A 6,000-nucleotide genomic window follows, 5' to 3' on the forward strand; every position below is an offset into this window, starting at 1 on the left:
CTTCCTTACTTTGGAAGACCCCATTTAACGATTTGGAAACTTATGTCATATACTTTTCTTTAGTCTACTTTTGGCTATTGTCAAGGGAATGTCCCAAAACTTTATTTGTATTTGGTTTTTGTTAGAGGATTTTTGGATACGTGTATATAAGTATTATGGTTTGTTAGGACAATGATTTTATACAAATATTTTGAGTTCATCTTTCATATCTTGCTTTATATTGGTATTCATCTAGTGCTAGGTGTTCTTAGTTATATTAGAATAGGCTCAGGGGTGGTCTCGACTCCTCGGTGGATTTGAGATAGCCATCACAGCCAGGCCTAGGCTTGGGTCATAACAAAGCTTGTATCATAGCTTAGGTTTTAGTGTCATAGGGTGTCCACAAATCGTGTCTAGTATAGTCTTACGTATGGGTATGTTGTGCACCACACTTACAATTAGGAGGCTACGAGGTATTTAGAATATGGTTCTCCTTATTTTATACTTTAGATCATACGATTGTGTTGTCCATATAAAAGTTAACCAACTTCCTTCTTTGCTCTACTTTGTAGGCTATGTCTCATTATTAAGATGATGCAAGTGTAGTGTCTTAACTTCCTAATAGTGTGGTACTTTTTAAATGAGTTATCAAATTAATGGAATGGAACAGGGACTCATAAGGATCCTATTAGTGCATCCAGGTATATTGGTTCAGGCAGGTACCTCTAGCTTCATGAATCATTCCCTTCAACCCGTGGTAAGTTGTGTAAAATTTTCCCTTTCAAAAACTTCATTGCAGACGTCTCGCTTAAGCGAAGGATACGTATCAAAATATTGGGCTGATATTACCCGCCTAAGAGGTAGTATACTTTAGTATGTTATAACCTATGAGTAGAAAGGTGATCCCATAGTTAATGATATGAATCCTATATCCAGAAGTCAGAGTAAGGGTAACTTTTCGTGAAATGGGATAGTTGTAATTGCATGTCCTTTATGTGAAGTATTGGGTTTGGTATACTCTTATGGTGTTACCTAAGTAATATTGCCCTTATGGTAGTAAAAGCGCATTTTTAGTTTCACTATTTACATTTTTAGTTGAAATGAGAATTAGCTCATGAGGACTAGATATGGTAGTAGTGAAATAAATCAAGTATTGTAAATGGAAGGATTGGTGGTTAATAATTTAAGAATTTAGCATTCACTTGGGAGGTGATAAAAAGAAGGTCTCTGTGATGTTTATAGAATTTTGAATGTTCTTAGGGTGTATGTATGGGTAAGTGAATATGTTATGAGGGAGACGAATGTTGTATAGACCATGATGGGTTAGGTAATAAGAGTTAGGTAATAAGAGTAAGATCGACTATCCTTATTAGGTGGTTATATACCCCAAGGGTTCCTTGATTTTTTACCTACTATTTGTAAGTTGGTTTTGTATGTGAGATAATGTGTAATGAATATTAATGTGTAGTAGTAATGTGGTGAGAAAGAATGTGTTTGTGGGTAATAGTTAAGTTAAATAAGGAATTTAGGTGGATTTATTTATTTGATGGACTAGTATATTATGCAGATATTTTGTTGGTGGTCCATGATTGTTGTTAGACATTAAGTTTAAACTTTAGATGTTAATTTTGGTGATAAGAATGATAGCTTGGGGATAGTAATGCAAGATTTATGGGACTGAATTAATAGGGATCATGTGATGTGTGAAAGATCTTTGGTTGATGACTTATGAATTGTTGGAGTGTGTAAGTTTGATAAATACTTGAAGTCTAATGTTGAAGTATAAATGATAGATAAATCATTAGATAGATAAAAGCCTTAGGTTATAAGAATAAAGTGTGCTCGATCTTGAGTTATGAGATCCATGTATGCCTAGATTATGTTCTTAAACTTCATAGTATGGAGAAGTCTAGGGAGTTGTTATGTATAGATAAATTGAGTTAGAAATAGTAGAATATGTGAACTTTTGTTATAGTTTTAAAATCTTGTTATGTTATGAGGATATGATATTAGAGTTTTAATGTTAGTATTCTAAGGAGTTAAAAATGGAGTGTTAAGGGCTTAAAAGCATAGATGTCTATGACCATGAAAATGGTAGATGTAAGGGGATAACTTAGGTTGTTAGAAGAAGTTATGATTAGTGTCCCTTAAGGGGATGTCCTAGAGAGAATTTAGTGTTTTGATATTAAAGTGTTGAGGGATTTTTCTATTTTTGTGCCAAGTGTTGAGGGATGTTTGTGTTCTTGTGCATAGTAGACCGAGGAAAGTTAAATTGTCGGTCTATTTGTACATCATTCATTATTAAGTTATATTTTGTATGTTATGTTCTTTATCCGCATTCTGATGATGTCTACCAGTACATGTTGTTTGTACTTATGCTATACTTACTATACCTTTTGGCGTATATTCTAGTTCCAGGGTTAGATTATGTTTCTAAGATGACATGGATAATGATTTCTAGAAGCTTCTACTCTTCTCATTCCTATAGTGGGAAGTATGTCCTTTATGTTGTCATTTACTTATTAAAAGCTCTTGTACACTGTGTAGACTAGGTCCTCATGGAAGCATGTTTTATTTTATGAATTCATAAAGGACTTTGTAATAAGTTTTATAGTAATGTGAATATTTTTATAATATTTTGTTTTGACTTTTGCATTTCTTAGTTGGGTGGTAAGGATTCTCCTATCTAGATGGATTAGAGTAGGTTTCCTCAAAATCTGTTTAGTTGGGTCATGACATAAAGTTTATCATTTGATCAAGTTTTCCCTTATGATCTTTTTAACTGTAGGGACGAATGTAATTCTTGAATTTCTCATCTCTGCATACCTTTCTCTGAATATTTTGGAAAACCAATGAGAAATTGAATTAAAGATTGAAGGCATGAGGTACTCCCTTCCATCCCTCAATATTGAGTTAAGTGACAGGGTTATGGTCATCACATTGAATCTTTTTCTTGGAAGGTATGCCTTGCTCCACTTTTCAAATCTGACATCATGCTTGACCAACGTTGCTAAATTGGAAAATTTATCTTTAAACTTGTTGAAATTATCATTAAACGCATGTATATTATATTCCTTGGATGGATTGTGGTACACATGGAGATAATCTCCATAATGGAAGTTTATTCATAGATTTTCATCGAGATCCTCATTTAAAGTCCATGATAGGCAAGCGAGTAATGCTTTGAAAAGACACTGGATATGGTAATGTGTCTATCAGAGGCAATGTACAAGTCTGGTTCATAAATTACAATAGACTTAATGCTTTTCGAAGAAGAAGTTCTTGGATGCATCATCCTACCTATTCACCACGGTCACGACTAGATTTATGAGTCATGATAGCACCTACTAAATCCCACCATTAGGTAAGCCAAATCATAACTCAGAGGTAATGCAATGGATTAATTTGGTAGGAAATGCCCATCACAAACTGAACTAAGCTTAACTGAATATTTTTTTACGTAACTGATAGTACTCATCAAGATCATAATAGCTTAATAAGTAGTAACACTCATGGTGTGACTGAAATCATTACTTGAAATTCTTAAAACATGAGAAACAAGTACGTATTGGGTGTTTATAACCTACCACCACTGATTCAAAATAATAACAATACCATATAAAGCTCTAAACCATAGTAGGAGATCATTGTTCAAAACCCAAAACTTAGGTATTTCATCAAACACATGAGAGTCGTGAACTTAAGCATGGGAATGGTTAAAGCATGCTAGAATAACAAGATTACAAGACTAAAATCAAAATTAGGGATTTGACATGAAGATTTTAACATTCAAAACATGTAATGTCTCATTGTACTTAGAAACATTTATAAACATAACTTGTAATTGAAATCTACATGAGCTTTATGGGGATAATTCAACTTGAACATATAAAAACGAATGATTTAAAGCAAAAAGGATTCTTAGACTCCATGGGTGAAAGGGGACCATGGATGAACATCACACATACCTTAAACCTTTAACTTAAAAGAGAAACACCAATCTTGATGCTTTCTTGAAGGTTCTTGAACATGGGGAACTTGAATTCTTGATTTCTTGGGGAGAAAGAAATTGAATTTTTGTTCTTTGGGAAAGGGAATGGTTTTCTTTGGAGGATAATTGGAGAAGTAGGGTAAATTTATGCCCTAACTGATGCCTAAGTCATTTTATGAACGATTGGGTTGAGGTAGAAAAGACCCAATTGCCCCTCAAGCATTTAAATTTGAAACTGTATAGAACAAGCTTACCGCGATGCTATCTTATCTCGGTAGTTTATTTCCCTCACCGTGATGCAGTCTGCATAAGGACGGGAAAAACACCGCATCTTTGGATTATCGTGATTATCCTCCAATTTTGTGATCCAAACATGTCCCAAAACCCGTTCAAAAAATCAAAAACTTATCTGAGACAAGCTCTTTCCATCCCTGAACATGAATTAACTCAAAAACCAACATATCAGGGTCTGGAAGACCAAGTTAAAAATCCTCTATGTTTAGAAGCCGTAAAAAGGACTAAGTCTCCAACACTTAGTAAAATTTTCAGGCCTTAAACCCCTTATGCATGCAACTAGAAGTTGAACTGATCTAAGAATAATATGGGGTATTATAGTATCTCCTCCTTTAGAATAGTCCTCCTCGAATGAAACTAGTTAGACTGAGAGTACTAAACTAAGGTAACTGAGATCATATAATGAACATGCTTTACTAGAAACATGATTAGGTAGTTGAGTCTGAAACATGATACATGATCTGAACTGATGTCGTGAATGCATGAAATGACATGAGAATAGTTATATAGATGGAACTGAGAATGGAAAAGAGTCAATCTAAGGAAAACTGTTACTGTATGCTGAGTTTGAGTTTGTAGAGAAAAGGTGATGATACTTGGTACGCATATCTGCTTCTTCTTTCTGGACCTACGAATCTTTCGGTCTAGGATCTCAACTGGGACTTCTTTGAAAGAAAGGACATCCTGAACACTTTTACTTTCGATAGGTGTAACAACAACTGAATCGCTAATACATTTCTTTAATAAAGAAACATGAAACACTGGATGGACTGATGCCAAATCTGCAAACCACTCTAGCTTATAACCTACCTTCCCAAAATAGTTCAAGATTCTAAAAGGACTAACATATCGGGGACTGAGCTTGCCCTTCCTTCTAAATCTCTTTACTCCTTTTATGGGCGAGATTTTCAAGTAGACTAAGTCACCAACATCAAACACAAGATCTCTCCTTCTCACACCTACATAAGATTTCTGACGACTTTGGGCTGTCTTCAGCCTCTCCCTAATCAACTGGAATTTCTCTATCGCATCAAACACCAAATCTGGCCTTATTAAAGCAGCCTCACCTGCCTCAAGCCAACAAATAAGAGATCTACATATCCTCCCATAGAGATCCTTAAACGGAGCTATTTGGATACTGAAGTTGTAGCTGTTATTGTAGGCAAACTCAATCAAGGGTATGTCGTCATCCCAACTACCATTAAAATCAATAACACAAGCACTCAATATGTCCTTTAAGGTCTGAATGGTCCTCTTTGCCTGACCATCTGTATAAGGATTAAAAGTTATATAGAGATGAACATGAGTACTGAGAACCTTCTCAAAAGCCTTCCAAAAGTAAGAGGTAAACCGAGTACCTATATCTGAAATGATAGAAAATAGAACTCTATGTAACTTAACCAACTCACTGATATAAATCCTAGCATAATCCTCACCTGAGTACGAAGTATGAACTGACAAGAAGTAAGATTATTTTGTCATTCTATCTATAATACCCAAATCAAATCATGTTGACGATGTGTACGAGGTAAACCCATCACAAAATCCATGTTCACCACTTCCCACTTCAAAGTGGGGATACTGAACTCCTACAATGTACTACTAGGCCTCTAGTGCTTAACTTTAACTTGCTGACACTTTGAACACTTATTCTGCAATGTCCTTATTCATACCATTCCACCAATATATTTCTCGCAAGTCATGGTATATCTTATTGTCTCCTGGATTAAAGGAAT

This window comes from Capsicum annuum, chromosome 3, assembly GCF_002878395.1.
Source record: "Capsicum annuum cultivar UCD-10X-F1 chromosome 3, UCD10Xv1.1, whole genome shotgun sequence".
Taxonomy (NCBI): Eukaryota; Viridiplantae; Streptophyta; class Magnoliopsida; order Solanales; family Solanaceae; genus Capsicum; species Capsicum annuum.